This window comes from Sphaerodactylus townsendi, linkage group LG05, assembly GCF_021028975.2.
Source record: "Sphaerodactylus townsendi isolate TG3544 linkage group LG05, MPM_Stown_v2.3, whole genome shotgun sequence".
NCBI classification, from domain to species: domain Eukaryota; kingdom Metazoa; phylum Chordata; class Lepidosauria; order Squamata; family Sphaerodactylidae; genus Sphaerodactylus; species Sphaerodactylus townsendi.
The window spans coordinates 7,158,643-7,179,364 of record NC_059429.1 but is presented as its reverse complement, the minus strand read 5'-3'; the positions used below and the strand labels follow the sequence as shown (position 1 = coordinate 7,179,364).

General features: G+C 69.3%; 1 long non-coding RNA gene across 1 annotated transcript; it reads right to left on the bottom strand.

Annotated features, from left to right (window-relative positions):
- Positions 1–9,485: 9,485 nt before the first annotated feature.
- LOC125432534 lies at positions 9,486–10,607 on the bottom strand. The gene is made up of 3 exons (XR_007244489.1): positions 10,494–10,607; positions 10,223–10,300; positions 9,486–9,647 (listed from the first exon to the last, which is right to left on the bottom strand). It is a non-coding gene; the product is annotated as an uncharacterized LOC125432534 (long non-coding RNA).
- Between the last annotated feature and the right edge of the window lie 10,115 nt (positions 10,608–20,722).

Below are 20,722 nucleotides of genomic sequence, written 5' to 3'. Positions count from 1 at the left end.
GGGGGGGGGGGTGGGGGGGGGGGGGGGTGGGGGGGGGGGGGGGTGGGGGGGGGGGGGGGTGGGGGGGGGGGGGGGTGGGGGGGGGGGGGGGTGGGGGGGGGGGGGGGTGGGGGGGGGGGGGGGTGGGGGGGGGGGGGGGTGGGGGGGGGGGGGGGTGGGGGGGGGGGGGGGTGGGGGGGGGGGGGGGTGGGGGGGGGGGGGGGTGGGGGGGGGGGGGGGTGGGGGGGGGGGGGGGTGGGGGGGGGGGGGGGTGGGGGGGGGGGGGGGTGGGGGGGGGGGGGGGTGGGGGGGGGGGGGGGTGGGGGGGGGGGGGGGTGGGGGGGGGGGGGGGTGGGGGGGGGGGGGGGTGGGGGGGGGGGGGGGTGGGGGGGGGGGGGGGTGGGGGGGGGGGGGGGTGGGGGGGGGGGGGGGTGGGGGGGGGGGGGGGTGGGGGGGGGGGGGGGTGGGGGGGGGGGGGGGTGGGGGGGGGGGGGGGTGGGGGGGGGGGGGGGTGGGGGGGGGGGGGGGTGGGGGGGGGGGGGGGTGGGGGGGGGGGGGGGTGGGGGGGGGGGGGGGTGGGGGGGGGGGGGGGTGGGGGGGGGGGGGGGTGGGGGGGGGGGGGGGTGGGGGGGGGGGGGGGTGGGGGGGGGGGGGGGTGGGGGGGGGGGGGGGTGGGGGGGGGGGGGGGTGGGGGGGGGGGGGGGTGGGGGGGGGGGGGGGTGGGGGGGGGGGGGGGTGGGGGGGGGGGGGGGTGGGGGGGGGGGGGGGTGGGGGGGGGGGGGGGTGGGGGGGGGGGGGGGTGGGGGGGGGGGGGGGTGGGGGGGGGGGGGGGTGGGGGGGGGGGGGGGTGGGGGGGGGGGGGGGTGGGGGGGGGGGGGGGTGGGGGGGGGGGGGGGTGGGGGGGGGGGGGGGTGGGGGGGGGGGGGGGTGGGGGGGGGGGGGGGTGGGGGGGGGGGGGGGTGGGGGGGGGGGGGGGTGGGGGGGGGGGGGGGTGGGGGGGGGGGGGGGTGGGGGGGGGGGGGGGTGGGGGGGGGGGGGGGTGGGGGGGGGGGGGGGTGGGGGGGGGGGGGGGTGGGGGGGGGGGGGGGTGGGGGGGGGGGGGGGTGGGGGGGGGGGGGGGTGGGGGGGGGGGGGGGTGGGGGGGGGGGGGGGTGGGGGGGGGGGGGGGTGGGGGGGGGGGGGGGTGGGGGGGGGGGGGGGTGGGGGGGGGGGGGGGTGGGGGGGGGGGGGGGTGGGGGGGGGGGGGGGTGGGGGGGGGGGGGGGTGGGGGGGGGGGGGGGTGGGGGGGGGGGGGGGTGGGGGGGGGGGGGGGTGGGGGGGGGGGGGGGTGGGGGGGGGGGGGGGTGGGGGGGGGGGGGGGTGGGGGGGGGGGGGGGTGGGGGGGGGGGGGGGTGGGGGGGGGGGGGGGTGGGGGGGGGGGGGGGTGGGGGGGGGGGGGGGTGGGGGGGGGGGGGGGTGGGGGGGGGGGGGGGTGGGGGGGGGGGGGGGTGGGGGGGGGGGGGGGTGGGGGGGGGGGGGGGTGGGGGGGGGGGGGGGTGGGGGGGGGGGGGGGTGGGGGGGGGGGGGGGTGGGGGGGGGGGGGGGTGGGGGGGGGGGGGGGTGGGGGGGGGGGGGGGTGGGGGGGGGGGGGGGTGGGGGGGGGGGGGGGTGGGGGGGGGGGGGGGTGGGGGGGGGGGGGGGTGGGGGGGGGGGGGGGTGGGGGGGGGGGGGGGTGGGGGGGGGGGGGGGTGGGGGGGGGGGGGGGTGGGGGGGGGGGGGGGTGGGGGGGGGGGGGGGTGGGGGGGGGGGGGGGTGGGGGGGGGGGGGGGTGGGGGGGGGGGGGGGTGGGGGGGGGGGGGGGTGGGGGGGGGGGGGGGTGGGGGGGGGGGGGGGTGGGGGGGGGGGGGGGTGGGGGGGGGGGGGGGTGGGGGGGGGGGGGGGTGGGGGGGGGGGGGGGTGGGGGGGGGGGGGGGTGGGGGGGGGGGGGGGTGGGGGGGGGGGGGGGTGGGGGGGGGGGGGGGTGGGGGGGGGGGGGGGTGGGGGGGGGGGGGGGTGGGGGGGGGGGGGGGTGGGGGGGGGGGGGGGTGGGGGGGGGGGGGGGTGGGGGGGGGGGGGGGTGGGGGGGGGGGGGGGTGGGGGGGGGGGGGGGTGGGGGGGGGGGGGGGTGGGGGGGGGGGGGGGTGGGGGGGGGGGGGGGTGGGGGGGGGGGGGGGTGGGGGGGGGGGGGGGTGGGGGGGGGGGGGGGTGGGGGGGGGGGGGGGTGGGGGGGGGGGGGGGTGGGGGGGGGGGGGGGTGGGGGGGGGGGGGGGTGGGGGGGGGGGGGGGTGGGGGGGGGGGGGGGTGGGGGGGGGGGGGGGTGGGGGGGGGGGGGGGTGGGGGGGGGGGGGGGTGGGGGGGGGGGGGGGTGGGGGGGGGGGGGGGTGGGGGGGGGGGGGGGTGGGGGGGGGGGGGGGTGGGGGGGGGGGGGGGTGGGGGGGGGGGGGGGTGGGGGGGGGGGGGGGTGGGGGGGGGGGGGGGTGGGGGGGGGGGGGGGTGGGGGGGGGGGGGGGTGGGGGGGGGGGGGGGTGGGGGGGGGGGGGGGTGGGGGGGGGGGGGGGTGGGGGGGGGGGGGGGTGGGGGGGGGGGGGGGTGGGGGGGGGGGGGGGTGGGGGGGGGGGGGGGTGGGGGGGGGGGGGGGTGGGGGGGGGGGGGGGTGGGGGGGGGGGGGGGTGGGGGGGGGGGGGGGTGGGGGGGGGGGGGGGTGGGGGGGGGGGGGGGTGGGGGGGGGGGGGGGTGGGGGGGGGGGGGGGTGGGGGGGGGGGGGGGTGGGGGGGGGGGGGGGTGGGGGGGGGGGGGGGTGGGGGGGGGGGGGGGTGGGGGGGGGGGGGGGTGGGGGGGGGGGGGGGTGGGGGGGGGGGGGGGTGGGGGGGGGGGGGGGTGGGGGGGGGGGGGGGTGGGGGGGGGGGGGGGTGGGGGGGGGGGGGGGTGGGGGGGGGGGGGGGTGGGGGGGGGGGGGGGTGGGGGGGGGGGGGGGTGGGGGGGGGGGGGGGTGGGGGGGGGGGGGGGTGGGGGGGGGGGGGGGTGGGGGGGGGGGGGGGTGGGGGGGGGGGGGGGTGGGGGGGGGGGGGGGTGGGGGGGGGGGGGGGTGGGGGGGGGGGGGGGTGGGGGGGGGGGGGGGTGGGGGGGGGGGGGGGTGGGGGGGGGGGGGGGTGGGGGGGGGGGGGGGTGGGGGGGGGGGGGGGTGGGGGGGGGGGGGGGTGGGGGGGGGGGGGGGTGGGGGGGGGGGGGGGTGGGGGGGGGGGGGGGTGGGGGGGGGGGGGGGTGGGGGGGGGGGGGGGTGGGGGGGGGGGGGGGTGGGGGGGGGGGGGGGTGGGGGGGGGGGGGGGTGGGGGGGGGGGGGGGTGGGGGGGGGGGGGGGTGGGGGGGGGGGGGGGTGGGGGGGGGGGGGGGTGGGGGGGGGGGGGGGTGGGGGGGGGGGGGGGTGGGGGGGGGGGGGGGTGGGGGGGGGGGGGGGTGGGGGGGGGGGGGGGTGGGGGGGGGGGGGGGTGGGGGGGGGGGGGGGTGGGGGGGGGGGGGGGTGGGGGGGGGGGGGGGTGGGGGGGGGGGGGGGTGGGGGGGGGGGGGGGTGGGGGGGGGGGGGGGTGGGGGGGGGGGGGGGTGGGGGGGGGGGGGGGTGGGGGGGGGGGGGGGTGGGGGGGGGGGGGGGTGGGGGGGGGGGGGGGTGGGGGGGGGGGGGGGTGGGGGGGGGGGGGGGTGGGGGGGGGGGGGGGTGGGGGGGGGGGGGGGTGGGGGGGGGGGGGGGTGGGGGGGGGGGGGGGTGGGGGGGGGGGGGGGTGGGGGGGGGGGGGGGTGGGGGGGGGGGGGGGTGGGGGGGGGGGGGGGTGGGGGGGGGGGGGGGTGGGGGGGGGGGGGGGTGGGGGGGGGGGGGGGTGGGGGGGGGGGGGGGTGGGGGGGGGGGGGGGTGGGGGGGGGGGGGGGTGGGGGGGGGGGGGGGTGGGGGGGGGGGGGGGTGGGGGGGGGGGGGGGTGGGGGGGGGGGGGGGTGGGGGGGGGGGGGGGTGGGGGGGGGGGGGGGTGGGGGGGGGGGGGGGTGGGGGGGGGGGGGGGTGGGGGGGGGGGGGGGTGGGGGGGGGGGGGGGTGGGGGGGGGGGGGGGTGGGGGGGGGGGGGGGTGGGGGGGGGGGGGGGTGGGGGGGGGGGGGGGTGGGGGGGGGGGGGGGTGGGGGGGGGGGGGGGTGGGGGGGGGGGGGGGTGGGGGGGGGGGGGGGTGGGGGGGGGGGGGGGTGGGGGGGGGGGGGGGTGGGGGGGGGGGGGGGTGGGGGGGGGGGGGGGTGGGGGGGGGGGGGGGTGGGGGGGGGGGGGGGTGGGGGGGGGGGGGGGTGGGGGGGGGGGGGGGTGGGGGGGGGGGGGGGTGGGGGGGGGGGGGGGTGGGGGGGGGGGGGGGTGGGGGGGGGGGGGGGTGGGGGGGGGGGGGGGTGGGGGGGGGGGGGGGTGGGGGGGGGGGGGGGTGGGGGGGGGGGGGGGTGGGGGGGGGGGGGGGTGGGGGGGGGGGGGGGTGGGGGGGGGGGGGGGTGGGGGGGGGGGGGGGTGGGGGGGGGGGGGGGTGGGGGGGGGGGGGGGTGGGGGGGGGGGGGGGTGGGGGGGGGGGGGGGTGGGGGGGGGGGGGGGTGGGGGGGGGGGGGGGTGGGGGGGGGGGGGGGTGGGGGGGGGGGGGGGTGGGGGGGGGGGGGGGTGGGGGGGGGGGGGGGTGGGGGGGGGGGGGGGTGGGGGGGGGGGGGGGTGGGGGGGGGGGGGGGTGGGGGGGGGGGGGGGTGGGGGGGGGGGGGGGTGGGGGGGGGGGGGGGTGGGGGGGGGGGGGGGTGGGGGGGGGGGGGGGTGGGGGGGGGGGGGGGTGGGGGGGGGGGGGGGTGGGGGGGGGGGGGGGTGGGGGGGGGGGGGGGTGGGGGGGGGGGGGGGTGGGGGGGGGGGGGGGTGGGGGGGGGGGGGGGTGGGGGGGGGGGGGGGTGGGGGGGGGGGGGGGTGGGGGGGGGGGGGGGTGGGGGGGGGGGGGGGTGGGGGGGGGGGGGGGTGGGGGGGGGGGGGGGTGGGGGGGGGGGGGGGTGGGGGGGGGGGGGGGTGGGGGGGGGGGGGGGTGGGGGGGGGGGGGGGTGGGGGGGGGGGGGGGTGGGGGGGGGGGGGGGTGGGGGGGGGGGGGGGTGGGGGGGGGGGGGGGTGGGGGGGGGGGGGGGTGGGGGGGGGGGGGGGTGGGGGGGGGGGGGGGTGGGGGGGGGGGGGGGTGGGGGGGGGGGGGGGTGGGGGGGGGGGGGGGTGGGGGGGGGGGGGGGTGGGGGGGGGGGGGGGTGGGGGGGGGGGGGGGTGGGGGGGGGGGGGGGTGGGGGGGGGGGGGGGTGGGGGGGGGGGGGGGTGGGGGGGGGGGGGGGTGGGGGGGGGGGGGGGTGGGGGGGGGGGGGGGTGGGGGGGGGGGGGGGTGGGGGGGGGGGGGGGTGGGGGGGGGGGGGGGTGGGGGGGGGGGGGGGTGGGGGGGGGGGGGGGTGGGGGGGGGGGGGGGTGGGGGGGGGGGGGGGTGGGGGGGGGGGGGGGTGGGGGGGGGGGGGGGTGGGGGGGGGGGGGGGTGGGGGGGGGGGGGGGTGGGGGGGGGGGGGGGTGGGGGGGGGGGGGGGTGGGGGGGGGGGGGGGTGGGGGGGGGGGGGGGTGGGGGGGGGGGGGGGTGGGGGGGGGGGGGGGTGGGGGGGGGGGGGGGTGGGGGGGGGGGGGGGTGGGGGGGGGGGGGGGTGGGGGGGGGGGGGGGTGGGGGGGGGGGGGGGTGGGGGGGGGGGGGGGTGGGGGGGGGGGGGGGTGGGGGGGGGGGGGGGTGGGGGGGGGGGGGGGTGGGGGGGGGGGGGGGTGGGGGGGGGGGGGGGTGGGGGGGGGGGGGGGTGGGGGGGGGGGGGGGTGGGGGGGGGGGGGGGTGGGGGGGGGGGGGGGTGGGGGGGGGGGGGGGTGGGGGGGGGGGGGGGTGGGGGGGGGGGGGGGTGGGGGGGGGGGGGGGTGGGGGGGGGGGGGGGTGGGGGGGGGGGGGGGTGGGGGGGGGGGGGGGTGGGGGGGGGGGGGGGTGGGGGGGGGGGGGGGTGGGGGGGGGGGGGGGTGGGGGGGGGGGGGGGTGGGGGGGGGGGGGGGTGGGGGGGGGGGGGGGTGGGGGGGGGGGGGGGTGGGGGGGGGGGGGGGTGGGGGGGGGGGGGGGTGGGGGGGGGGGGGGGTGGGGGGGGGGGGGGGTGGGGGGGGGGGGGGGTGGGGGGGGGGGGGGGTGGGGGGGGGGGGGGGTGGGGGGGGGGGGGGGTGGGGGGGGGGGGGGGTGGGGGGGGGGGGGGGTGGGGGGGGGGGGGGGTGGGGGGGGGGGGGGGTGGGGGGGGGGGGGGGTGGGGGGGGGGGGGGGTGGGGGGGGGGGGGGGTGGGGGGGGGGGGGGGTGGGGGGGGGGGGGGGTGGGGGGGGGGGGGGGTGGGGGGGGGGGGGGGTGGGGGGGGGGGGGGGTGGGGGGGGGGGGGGGTGGGGGGGGGGGGGGGTGGGGGGGGGGGGGGGTGGGGGGGGGGGGGGGTGGGGGGGGGGGGGGGTGGGGGGGGGGGGGGGTGGGGGGGGGGGGGGGTGGGGGGGGGGGGGGGTGGGGGGGGGGGGGGGTGGGGGGGGGGGGGGGTGGGGGGGGGGGGGGGTGGGGGGGGGGGGGGGTGGGGGGGGGGGGGGGTGGGGGGGGGGGGGGGTGGGGGGGGGGGGGGGTGGGGGGGGGGGGGGGTGGGGGGGGGGGGGGGTGGGGGGGGGGGGGGGTGGGGGGGGGGGGGGGTGGGGGGGGGGGGGGGTGGGGGGGGGGGGGGGTGGGGGGGGGGGGGGGTGGGGGGGGGGGGGGGTGGGGGGGGGGGGGGGTGGGGGGGGGGGGGGGTGGGGGGGGGGGGGGGTGGGGGGGGGGGGGGGTGGGGGGGGGGGGGGGTGGGGGGGGGGGGGGGTGGGGGGGGGGGGGGGTGGGGGGGGGGGGGGGTGGGGGGGGGGGGGGGTGGGGGGGGGGGGGGGTGGGGGGGGGGGGGGGTGGGGGGGGGGGGGGGTGGGGGGGGGGGGGGGTGGGGGGGGGGGGGGGTGGGGGGGGGGGGGGGTGGGGGGGGGGGGGGGTGGGGGGGGGGGGGGGTGGGGGGGGGGGGGGGTGGGGGGGGGGGGGGGTGGGGGGGGGGGGGGGTGGGGGGGGGGGGGGGTGGGGGGGGGGGGGGGTGGGGGGGGGGGGGGGTGGGGGGGGGGGGGGGTGGGGGGGGGGGGGGGTGGGGGGGGGGGGGGGTGGGGGGGGGGGGGGGTGGGGGGGGGGGGGGGTGGGGGGGGGGGGGGGTGGGGGGGGGGGGGGGTGGGGGGGGGGGGGGGTGGGGGGGGGGGGGGGTGGGGGGGGGGGGGGGTGGGGGGGGGGGGGGGTGGGGGGGGGGGGGGGTGGGGGGGGGGGGGGGTGGGGGGGGGGGGGGGTGGGGGGGGGGGGGGGTGGGGGGGGGGGGGGGTGGGGGGGGGGGGGGGTGGGGGGGGGGGGGGGTGGGGGGGGGGGGGGGTGGGGGGGGGGGGGGGTGGGGGGGGGGGGGGGTGGGGGGGGGGGGGGGTGGGGGGGGGGGGGGGTGGGGGGGGGGGGGGGTGGGGGGGGGGGGGGGTGGGGGGGGGGGGGGGTGGGGGGGGGGGGGGGTGGGGGGGGGGGGGGGTGGGGGGGGGGGGGGGTGGGGGGGGGGGGGGGTGGGGGGGGGGGGGGGTGGGGGGGGGGGGGGGTGGGGGGGGGGGGGGGTGGGGGGGGGGGGGGGTGGGGGGGGGGGGGGGTGGGGGGGGGGGGGGGTGGGGGGGGGGGGGGGTGGGGGGGGGGGGGGGTGGGGGGGGGGGGGGGTGGGGGGGGGGGGGGGTGGGGGGGGGGGGGGGTGGGGGGGGGGGGGGGTGGGGGGGGGGGGGGGTGGGGGGGGGGGGGGGTGGGGGGGGGGGGGGGTGGGGGGGGGGGGGGGTGGGGGGGGGGGGGGGTGGGGGGGGGGGGGGGTGGGGGGGGGGGGGGGTGGGGGGGGGGGGGGGTGGGGGGGGGGGGGGGTGGGGGGGGGGGGGGGTGGGGGGGGGGGGGGGTGGGGGGGGGGGGGGGTGGGGGGGGGGGGGGGTGGGGGGGGGGGGGGGTGGGGGGGGGGGGGGGTGGGGGGGGGGGGGGGTGGGGGGGGGGGGGGGTGGGGGGGGGGGGGGGTGGGGGGGGGGGGGGGTGGGGGGGGGGGGGGGTGGGGGGGGGGGGGGGTGGGGGGGGGGGGGGGTGGGGGGGGGGGGGGGTGGGGGGGGGGGGGGGTGGGGGGGGGGGGGGGTGGGGGGGGGGGGGGGTGGGGGGGGGGGGGGGTGGGGGGGGGGGGGGGTGGGGGGGGGGGGGGGTGGGGGGGGGGGGGGGTGGGGGGGGGGGGGGGTGGGGGGGGGGGGGGGTGGGGGGGGGGGGGGGTGGGGGGGGGGGGGGGTGGGGGGGGGGGGGGGTGGGGGGGGGGGGGGGTGGGGGGGGGGGGGGGTGGGGGGGGGGGGGGGTGGGGGGGGGGGGGGGTGGGGGGGGGGGGGGGTGGGGGGGGGGGGGGGTGGGGGGGGGGGGGGGTGGGGGGGGGGGGGGGTGGGGGGGGGGGGGGGTGGGGGGGGGGGGGGGTGGGGGGGGGGGGGGGTGGGGGGGGGGGGGGGTGGGGGGGGGGGGGGGTGGGGGGGGGGGGGGGTGGGGGGGGGGGGGGGTGGGGGGGGGGGGGGGTGGGGGGGGGGGGGGGTGGGGGGGGGGGGGGGTGGGGGGGGGGGGGGGTGGGGGGGGGGGGGGGTGGGGGGGGGGGGGGGTGGGGGGGGGGGGGGGTGGGGGGGGGGGGGGGTGGGGGGGGGGGGGGGTGGGGGGGGGGGGGGGTGGGGGGGGGGGGGGGTGGGGGGGGGGGGGGGTGGGGGGGGGGGGGGGTGGGGGGGGGGGGGGGTGGGGGGGGGGGGGGGTGGGGGGGGGGGGGGGTGGGGGGGGGGGGGGGTGGGGGGGGGGGGGGGTGGGGGGGGGGGGGGGTGGGGGGGGGGGGGGGTGGGGGGGGGGGGGGGTGGGGGGGGGGGGGGGTGGGGGGGGGGGGGGGTGGGGGGGGGGGGGGGTGGGGGGGGGGGGGGGTGGGGGGGGGGGGGGGTGGGGGGGGGGGGGGGTGGGGGGGGGGGGGGGTGGGGGGGGGGGGGGGTGGGGGGGGGGGGGGGTGGGGGGGGGGGGGGGTGGGGGGGGGGGGGGGTGGGGGGGGGGGGGGGTGGGGGGGGGGGGGGGTGGGGGGGGGGGGGGGTGGGGGGGAGGGGGAGTGGGGGGGGGGGGGGGTGGGGGGGGGGGGGGGTGGGGGGGGGGGGGGGTGGTGGGGGGGGGGTGTGGGGGGGGGGGGGGTTGGGGGGGGGGGTGGTTGGGGGGGGGGGGGGGTGGGGGGGGGGGGGGGGGGTGGGGGGGGTGTGGGGGGGGGGGGGGGTGGGGGGGGGGGGGGGTTTGGGGGGGGGGGTGGGTGGGGGGGGGGAGGCAATCTTAAAATCTACAGTTCACTTTATTTTGGATGCAGTTCTCACCATTGAAAACCTGGATGTTGACCACCTGGAGGGTACAGTTGATGAACTGTCCCCTCCAGGTGGTTGCGTCCTCTGCTGCCGCCGCTGCTTCCTCCTCCTGCTCCGCCGCCTCCTGCTCCTCCTCCTCCTCCTCTTCCTCCGTGGGATTCCGCCTGATTGATTCAGGCTCTGGCAAAATAACAAGAGGAAGGAAGGAAGGAAGGAAGGAAGGAAGGAAGGAAGGAAGGAAGGAAGGAAACCACACAGACAGATTATGCACAAGGTGGGAGCAAATCTTTGTCACAGCAACATTTCTTGCACGGATGTATTTCCTGGTCCCCCGCTTTCCCTTTCTCTGTGGCAAGCACAACTACTTCTAGTGCAACTTTTATTTCGCTTTGCTGCCAAAGCGGGCAAACCTGGCAGTGACCACAGCTTTGTCCTGGACATGTTTCCTTCCGCCATGGCCAGCCTACCCCGCTCCACCCTTCCCACTCCCTCGCACTGCCGCCCGTACCGTCCCCCTTCCCCCCTTCCATGTCGCCAGCTTCTCTAAATGCTCATGCTGAGATACTAATATCTCGATATAACAAGAAGAGAGAGGGCTTTTCCAAGGAGCGGTACAAGCCGGGTCTCTTTGGAGCTCCACCCCACCTGCCCTCCTCAACTTCTGCCCTCCTCGATGACTGGGAGGGCTTTAAAAAACTTTATTTCAACCCCCCCTTTATTTTTTAAAAGCCCCCCTGAAAATTCCCCAGGCTCACCACTGCTGGCGCACTCCCAGTATGAGCTGCTCCCCCAGCTGCCGTTTGGATCGTGGGTCCAACTACCCTCAAAATAATCTGGACAAAGTGGGTGAAACAGATAACAAAGCTTTTATTGGTTTACAGTCTTGCAAGATCGGGTGTCCACTCAGTAGTAGGCACACCCTTCCTTTGTTCTACAACAGTTTATATTACTTTTTCAGGACCACCCAATCCCTCCCTGTTTATAAAAGTAATACCTCTTTGGTATATGTAAAAGCAACATTTTTACCTCTCACACCGGGCTCCTCGGTGGCCTCCTCTGACCTGCAGGAAGCCAAGAGAGACACATTTCAAAGTGCGCACATCACCTGTTCTCTTGCAGCCTGGGGAGATAGTTGTATGTGCAGGACTGATAGTTGTATGTGCAGGAAGGTGCCAAGCTTTAACTCTCTCTGATGTGCTTGTATGTGAAGAGAGACACATTTCAAAGTGCGCACATCACCCCCCTTTTCCTTTTGCCACCTCCCCTTCTCCAACCAGGCGCCATAGTTTGGGAGGCAGTTTGTCGTTTCCTGCCTCCGCCTAGTTACCCTAGACCTCCTTCGTGGTCTCCCAGCCAAGAACTAACCAGGACTGACACTGCTTGCAGTGAGGCAGGCAGCGCAAGGGAGTTGGGGGGTGAGACTAGGTGGGCTGGCTGTGGGTAGAGGGAAGAGGGGAATGAGAGGGGAAGTCCTCCTATGGATTCAAAACTGGTTGAGAAACAGGAAGCAAAGGGTGGGTGTAAATGGGATGTTCTCACAATGGAGAGATGTTGGGAGTGGTGTCCCCCAAGGATCCGTTTTGGGACCAGTGCTCTTTGACCTATTCACAAATGACCTGGAAGTAGGGGTGGGTAGCGTGGCAGTAAGTTTGCGGATGATGCCAAATTATGTAGGGTGGGGAGAACTGCAAAGGATTGCAAAGAGCTGCAAGTGGACCTTGATCAATTAGGGGGAGGGGCTGAGAAATGGCAAATGTAGTTCAATGTAGCAAAATGTAAAGTGATGCACATAGGGGCAAAAAACCCAAACTTCACATACAAGCACATCAGAGAGAGTTAAAGCTTGGCACCTTCCTGCACATACAACTATCAGTCACAGACCAGGAAAGGGATTTGGGCGTCTTAGTTGATAGTCCCATGGGAATGTCAACTCAATGCATGGCAGCTGTGAAAAAGGCAAACTGTGTTCAGTTCTGGTCGCCACATCTCGAAAAGGATACCGAAGAGATAGAAAAAATGCAGAGAAGGGCAATGAGGATGATTGAGGGACTGGAGCACCTTCCTTATTAGGAGAGGCTGCAGAGTTTGGGACTCTTTAGTTTGGAGAGGAGACAACTGAGGGGGGATATGATTGAAGTCTATAAAATTATGCATGGGGTAGAAAATGTTGACAGAGAGAAATTTTCCTCTCTTTCTCACAATACTAAGACCAGGGGGCATCCACTGGAAATGCTGGGGGGGGGGGGATTAGGACTAATAAAAGGAAACATTTCTTCACGCAACCTGTGATTGGTGTTTGGAACATGCTGCCACAGGAGGTGGTGATGGCCACTAACCTGGATAGCTTTAAAAGGGGCTTGGACAGATTTCTGGAGGAGAAGTCGATCTCTGGCTACCACTCTTGATCCTCCTTGATCTGAGATTGCAAATGCCTTAGCAGACCAGGTGCTCGGGAGCAACAGCAGCAGCAGGCCATTGCTTTCACCTCCTGCAGGTGAGCTCCCAAAGGCACCTGGTGGGCCACTGCGAGGAGCAGTGCTGGACTAGATAGACTCTGGTCTGGTCCGGCAGGCTCGTCCTGATGTTCTTAAGAGGTCTGGGGCAAAGCTGGGCCTCCTGGCAAATCTGTCCCGCTCTGGCAGCGAAGCAAAATTAATATTGTGCTACAAGTGAATTTTGCTTGCTGCGGGGGGGCGGGGGGGGGAAGCGAGGCTAACCTGATCTCATCAGATCTCAGAAGCCCAGCAGGGTTGGCCCTGGCAGGGCGTAACGAGGCAAACTGTAGCCCTGGGCAAAACCTGAGTTGGGGCCTTTCCCCACTTTCTTCCATCCCCCCTAAGCCACGCGCTGCTCTCAGCGCGCGTCATCCCAGGTGCGCGCCCGGCTGTCCCCACAACCCCCAAAGTTATGGACCCTCAAAGGGGGTGCCCCATCCCCCATTCTTTGCTAAGGAGATGGGGGCTACCCTTTTGAGGGTCCAGAACTTTGGATCCCCTGAACCAAACTGCACCAAACTTGGGGGGGGGGGTGCCATCATGACAGTCTCCAGATGATACCCTGAAATTTTGGTGCCGATCCATCCAAAAATGTGCCCCCTGCAGGAACATCCCAGAAATTTGCCCAAGAATCTTTGTTCTGCATTGAGTTTTCTGCATTGCTGTCAATGGGGGTTGCAGGCGGGGGGGGGGGAATTTCTGAAGGCACAGTCTCACAAAACTTTTAATGAGTCTCATCCAATGAGACTGCCCTATTAATTACCCCCAGGTTTGGCAGTGCAGTTTGAGTTTGGAGGGGGGGGGCAGAGTTATGGGCCCACTCTCTGTAATCTTCCATTTGGAAACAATGAGGGATGGGAACACCCAGGAGTCCATAATGTTGGACTCCTAGAACCAAACCTCATGAAGCCTGGGAAGTAGCCCTTAAGGACCAGTCCTCTATGATGTTACGCTGAAATTTTGGTGCTGCTAGCCTAAAAACTGCGCCCCCTGCAGGCCACAAATGAAAAACCACTAAAAATACCCCAAAATGAAGCCTGCATTTTGATGCCCCCCCCACAAGGGGATGCCCCGGGCAGCTGCCCACCTTGCCCAATGGGCATTACGCCCCTGGGCCCTGGCTAGTATGTGGAGAGGACCCTCCAAGGGATACCAGGGTCTGGATGCAGAGGAAGGTTAGGGCAAACCACTTGGGGCGTTTTGTTTCCCCGGGGGCCGGGGGTGGGGGTGGGGGGGTGGGGGTGTTCTCCCCGTCTGAGGCCCCTGTTTTAGGGGGCCTGTGGTCCAACCACGCCTTCAGCCCCAGGGTGGAGCCAGCCCCGCCCCCGTCCCGCCCCCTGCCGGCCCTCAGGCTCCTCCTCCCCGCCTGCCCGCACTTGGGCGGCTGCCTCCTCCCCTCTTCCCCGGCGGCGGCGGCGGCGGCGGCGGCGGGGTCTGGGCAGCTGGCGGGCTGCGGAGCTGGGGGGGGGGGGGGCAGCCCTCCTCTTGCCTTGGGCGCCAGGGGGGGGGAGGGGGGGAGGGGGTTCCCCAGCAGACGGCTCTGCGAGGGGAGGGTTCCACATTGGAGGAGGAGGAGGAGGAGGGACAGTCACGTGATCTACCTCCTCTTCCTCCTGCAGCAGCAGCCGCAGCAGAAGACGGCGCGGAGGACTCGGCTGAGCGCCATCCTGTCCCTGCGAAAGTCCGAGGCTGCACTGGCCGGTTGGCCTTCGAAGGACGCCAGTCAGTTGCTGGGGAGCTTCCAGGTTCCATTCCTTGCTGCCGGGGTTCTAGATCGCTCGCAGGAGACGGCTGCAGTCCCCCCCCTTCAAGCCCCCCAGGGCTCCACGTCACACCCGGCGGCACCGTGAACTCCTGCTGACACCGCTGAGAGAGAAGCCCAGAGAGGATTCATCATTTGTCAGCCCAATGATAGTCTGGAAAGCATGAATTGGTGAACTGGCGTGGGAATGCAGAGCCAGAAGTGCTGTAGTCAGTTCAGAGACAAGAGGCACTCTAATCTGGAAGGCAGGTTTTGACTCCAACTCTGCCACTTGAGCTGTGGGAAGCTTATCTAATTGAAACCAAGTTGAAAACATGTGCACTCCAATACGCGCCAGCTAAGTGGTATGGAGGCTAGTCACAGTTCTTTGGAGCTTTCTCAGCCCCCCACCCCCACCCCACCTCCCCGGGTGTTTGTTGCTTGAGCTTGAGGGAAGGATAAAGAGATTCCCATGCATGGGGTAGAAAATGTTGATTAGAGAAAGTTTTCTCTCTCACAATCCCTGAACCAGGGGGCATATATTTGAAAATGCTGGGGGGAAGAATTAGGACTAATAAAAGGAAGCACTTCTTCACGCAACGTGTGATTGGTGTTTGGAATATGCTGCCACAGGAGGTGGTGATAGCCACTAACCTGGATAACTTTAAAAGACTTGGGACAGATTTTATGGAGGAGAAGTCGATCTCTATTACCAATCTTGATCTGAGAGTTACAAATGCCTGGAAGCAGACCAAGGTGCTCAGGAGCAGCAGCAGCAGCAACAGAACCATTAACTTTCCACAACCTAAGGGTGAGCTCCCAAAGGCACCTAGTGGGCCACTGCGAGTAGCATGGTGCTACTCTGTTTATCAGAGCTAATATCCTACCACTATCCTTAAGGTTGGGTATGAGGACAGAAGAATTAGGAAAAGAGAGTTGGGGTGGGAGAGAGCCATGTATATTTTGCATAGAGGTGGGATGTGACTTTTGTGAAACAGGTGCAAAAAATAATTGTTTACAGTGCCATGATTAGGGAGGGTAAAACACTTTATATACAGAGGGGGGGGGGGTACAGCAGCTCTGTTTTATGCTGGAAACAAGTTTGCACCAGATTCGCCTCTGCCTATGAGTCATTCCATCCTTGCCATTTAAAGAACAAATGACCTTTGGTAATATTTTTGAGAGCAAAGAGAAATATCTCTTTTAATAAGGACTACAAATGGGCAGCAAGATCAATTGAAGTCCAATTACTTGACAGGGGATACCCATGGAAGGAGCCGGGTGGTGTAGTGGTTAAGTGCCACTCATTTACTGATTCATTTCAAGCCCCCTGTGGGTCTTGAATGTATCCTGGCTCTTCAGTCAGCTCATGTCAGAACCATTTCAGATTTAGTGGCTGAGTTTTAGCTCCGTGGTGGCGAACCTTTGGCACTCCAGATGTTGTGGACTACAATTCCCACCAGTCCCTGCCCAATTAGAAGCGTGCTGGCAGGGGCTGACCAGAGTCTTGTCATACCCACTCAACTATCTGGAGTGCCAAAGGTTACCACATCACTATTCCTTTCATGGCTAGAGGGTGAAGAATGGCAGAGGAAAGCAGAAACGGAAACTACCCCACAAAAGAGGCTTGCCTATAAAATCACTGCTCGCAGTGGTACCCCAGGGTCGGACACGACTGAAGGGGAAACTTTGCCTTTATCCATGGCAGGTCATTAAAAAAGCCTCAAGATTGAAAACCAAATAAGGGAAATAATAGGGTACAATATAAAGAAAAATGTGCTAACTTACCTTTTGGGATTGGCTTTTATGGAAGAGAAGATACCCGTAAAACATAAACATTTAATCTTTCACTTACTTTCAGCAGCTCGAATCATAGTAGCAAGGCACTGGAGAACAGACCAGATACCGACAATGAAGGAGTGGCGAGAAAAAGTACAGAACTTGTACATAATGGATAGGATATCTTTTAGATCAGGGGAAGACCTTCAGAAAAATATAAGCAAATATGGCTACCGTGGACAAATTATCAGTCAGAAAGAAATAATATTTCAATAGCTCCAGTAGAATATTAACAACAATATCAGTTGAGAATCTTTCTTTTTATGCTTATCTAGCAAAGGATTTTGTTTGCTTTTTTTCTTGTCAATAAAGGTTTTGTAATAAAGTTGTTAAAGATGTTAATAATGATAGGATTACAGGGGAAGTCTCGGGGGGGAGGGGAGGGAGTTATTATAGACATAGCAGTAAGATGAAGCTTGGAATGATTTATGATTGCGATAAGTTTATAAAACGCCTGGTTTATTATTTTAACCAACGAACAATCTTGATGTAAGAGTGAAGAAACCTGCTTATAATTGTTTTTTTATGAAACTGAATAAAGTATTTGATTTTAAAAAAGCCTCGAGTCATGCAGGCAGTGTTAACAGCTCAATTGGCAGAGCAGGGAATCAAAACTAGTTCTCCAAATTAGCGTGCACCTGCTCTTAACCACTATGCCACTGCTGCTGTTAACCACTACACCAGTGGTGGCGAACCTTTGGCATCCAGATGTTATGGACTACAATTCCCACCAGCCCCTGCAGGCATGGCCAATTGGCCATGCTGGCAGGGGCTGATGGGAATTGTAGTCCATAACATCTGGAGAGCCAAAGGTTTGCCACCACGGCACTACAACAGTTAGCTCTCCAGATGGACGTCTGAGGTTGACCATAAGCTGTTCACTGCAGTCATGAGGACTTTACATTTTTATTTTTGCAAAAGGAAGTTGACATTCTCCAGCAACCGAATTCCCTGCCAGCAGCCCGTGTGACCGCAGCGTCCGCACAGCATCCTTGCTAAAACGAATGACTTCATCAGCTGCTCCGCGTGCGGCTGGAAAGCGAAGCGATAATGCAGGAGACACCGTCAACGACATCTCGGTTTATTAAGAGATGGCAGCAGACCGAATTGCATAATGGGATTTTCTGGAACTGGGTTTCCCAGTGGGCAGGGATGTGGGGGGGGGGGGGATGGGATTGAGCAGCTGCCACCAAACGATTTCCGCTAAGTTCCAAATGAGTTCTGGTAAGTCTGGCTTGCTTCTCCGCATTTCAAATGTGCTATCGAGCTGCCAAAGTGGCCCACGGGTGCAGGAAAAGGCTTGAAGGCCTGGTGCCCAATTAACTTAGCAGCCTCTTAGCTTGGCACCCTGCGGGGCTGGTATTGCCTCCTGCTTCCCAGGCACCCTGTCGGTTGCCAACTTACCGATAAAGCCTGGAAATCTCCCAGAACTGCAACTGATCCCCAGTCAGTGAGAGATCCGTACTCCTGGGAAAATGATCGCGTTGGGGGGTGGACCCTGTGGCGTTACACCTCACTGAGGTCCGGCACCTCATCAAATCTTGCCCTCCTCGGCCCCCACCCCTTGCAACAAATCTCCAGGAACATTCCCAACCCAAAGTTGGCCACTCTAGGCACACAGAAGACACGTCGGACTTTTCTTCAATGCTTTGATTTCCATCCAGTTTTATCGTGCACTGAGCAACCTTTGTTATATTGGGGAATGATTGTTAGTTGGAAATGTCAGCAAGTTTGATCTGTGTCCAATTGATATGCAGAACCGCAGTTGTTTGTAAGACATTGTACTGAAAAGGAATCTACACAACAGCATTTATTTGTAAGACATTATATAGCAGCGGTGGCGAACCTATGGCACGGGTGCCAGAGGTGGCACTCGGAGCCCTTTCTGTGGGCACGCGTGCATAGAGTTCATCATGTGGTGGGGTGGAAAATCACACCCACACACACACTTAGGCTGGCCTGGGCCTGATCCTGTACCTGGGAGTAAGCTCGGTTGCTGGCAATGGGGCTTGCTTCTGAGTAAACCCTCCTAGGGTTGTGATTCACCCATTCGAAGTGTTGCATGATTGCTTCACCAAGCTTACTCCCGAGTAATATGCACCTCGGAGCCAACTGTTTTTTCTAAACTAAAACCTCAGCATTCAGGTTAAATTGCCGTGTTGGCACTTTGAGACAAATAAATGGGTTTTGGGTTGCAATTTGGGCACTCGGTCTCGAAAAGGTTCGCCATCACTGTTATATAGCAAAGAAATATACACAATACATAATTGGGCCATTCGTAAGTAGCGATCGCCTAAAACGTTTGTAAAACATTTTCAATCCCCCCTTTACCACAATGTTTGTATGCACTTCATATGCACTTGAAACCATTCATGGCTGCCATGCAGGATTTCTCTCTCTCAGTTATTTGTAGAATCGATGCTTCGATGCGTCAGTGCTTCCTGGTTGGTTACGTATAATCAATGCTTTGAAGATTTTACCCTCCCGCCAAAATTAAAAACAAGCAGAAATGATGAAGATGTTTCCGGGACAAGCACTATGACTTTGCAGGGATAGTAGGATCGTTCCCAGTTAACAAAGACCTGCTTTTTGAACCCACTGAGCTCGTGAGAAAGGCAGAAGGATTTTACTTAGCCTTCTAGCAAACAAAATGGATTCTCTCTTGACAACAACTGAAGAGGAGCGTGTGACTGGCCCAAGGTCTTGTAGTGTGCTTCGTGGCTAAGCGTGGATTTGAATTCTGGTCTCCCCAATCTTAGATCAACACTGTTAACACCCACAGCACTCAGATTCTGGATACTCAGTACAAATCTCCAAACTGGATCTCAGAATCCGCCGTAAATAAGTGTCTTTTGCAGTGGTTCGTACTGCCTTCTCACAGATGCGGGTGTAACCTCAGCTTGTGGGTTCTGTGGGGCAGAACCTGGAATGAGTTTGCAACAACAATTTTTAAAAACAAAATGGTTTACTTTCTTAACACATAACATATAACATCAACATTTAACATCACATTTCAAGGTCCTGTTCAGGTTGCATTTTCAAGTCCTGATATTTACAGTCTACTGATACTGCCAAGTCCAATTCTTCTTTGCAAGTGGGTTGGCTCCTGAAGACTCCAAGGGCTTGGTGAACAGGATTCAACATGATGAAGGTTTCCAGGAGAACTCTCACCCATTACAACCACAAAAAGAAGCCCTTAACAAGGTGTTAAGGGCTTATTCAAACCAAGGTCCGAGTCTGGTAGCCTTGTCTCCTCCAACTACATGAGGTCTGCTGCAGCCTCTTGCTGCTTTGAGTCTCCACCCCTTACTGGGTCAATCCATTCTGAGCATGGGGGTTACACGGGCAAAACATTAGGAGCCAAAAACTAGCAGACCACGGCCACACAACCCAGAAAACCCACAACAACCAACTGCTTCCCACCATGAAAGCCTTTGACCATTCGAATAAAACCAACCCTGTGCCTCCTAGAAATGTGTAAAGTTGTTACAAAGGCAAGCATGACAGCTTGAGCATTTTCATGGTGTTAGCAGCTGGGGTGGGTGGTGTCAATGTTTTTGCTGGAAAATCCTGGAGGGCCTAACAGCCGGGGGGGGGGGGGGGGAATTCTTGAGTCATGCTGCCCCCCATCGTTTACCCGCCTGAGAACCCCTATTTTTGATCCTCTTGATATATATATCTGACCACATTGCTGCTTAGTAACCCCACACACCTGTCCCCTTGGCAGATGGGGTAGTGATAAAAAAAATAAGCCATTAGAAAAACCACTGTATCCTGACTGCTTATATATAAACACGTACACAATCCTGTGCAAGTGATTTAATAATAAAAATGCAATTGCAAATCAGTGCAATAAAGTGCAAAAAGCACTTTATTGTGCAAACCAGTGCACTTGATCGGCGTCTTAGTGGATAGTTCCATGGGAATGTCAACTCAATGCATGGCAGCTGTGAAAAAGGCAAACTCTATGTTGGGGATCATTAGGAAAGGAATTGAGAATAAAACTGCAAAGATTGTCATGCCCTTCTATAAAGCAGTGGTGCAACCGCACTTGGAGTACTGTGTCCAGTTCTGGTCACTGCATCTCAAAAAGGATATTGAGGAGATAGAAAAAGTGCAGAGAAGGGAAACAAGGATGATGGAGGGACTGGAGCACCTTCCCTATGAGGAGAGGCTGCGGCGTTTGGGACTCTTTTGTTTGGAGAGGAGACGTCTGAGGGGGGATATGATTGAAGTCTATAAAATTATGCCTGGGGTAGAAAATGTTGACAGAGAGAAATTTTCCTCTCTTTCTCACAATACTAGAACCAGGGGGCATCCATTGAAAATGCTGGGGGCAAGAATTAGGACTAATAAAAGGAAACACTTTTTCACGCAACGTGTGATACAGGAGGTGGTGATGGCCACTAACCTGGATAGCTTTAAAAGAGGCTTGGACAGATTTATTGGGGAAGAAATCGATCTCTGGCTACCAATCTTGATCCTCCTTGATCTGAGATTGCAAATGCCTTAGCAAACCAGGTGCTCAGGAGCAGGAGCAGCAGAAGGCCATTGCTTTCACATCCTGCAGGTGAGCTCCCAAAGGCACCTGGTGGGCCACTGCGAGTAGCAGAGCGGTGGACTAGATGGACTCTGGTCTGATCCAGCTGGCTTGTTCTTATGTTCTTATGTTCTAAAGTGCAAAAAGCACTTTATTGTGCAAACCAGTGCACTTAATCGGTGCACTGTATTGTGCAAACCAGCACTTTATTGCACTGATTTGCACTTGCACTTTTACTATTAAATCACTTGCACAGGATCGTGTCCGTGTTTATATTAAGCAGCCAGAGTACAGTGGCTTTTCTGGTTTCTAGTGGGTAGTTCTACATTGTACCCCAACTGTTCTGATATTTATTTGATTTTAAAAAAAATAAGTCCAAAGCCAACAGTGCAAAATAGTTAAAATTCCCCACATGTTTTGCCCAAGAGAATTCTGTCAGTCTTGCGGTAGTTTTTCAAAGAAGAGTATAAGATTCGAAGCAGATAGTCCAGGGGTCAGCAACCTTTACCACCCAAAAAGCCATCTGGACCCGTTTTCCATGGCCCCAAAGATCTACTGAGCCGGACAGGCGACTCCGCTCTGGTTCGGCCCCTCCACTCACCTTTCCTTTCAGCGCTGGAAGGCAGAGGCACCGGGCAGG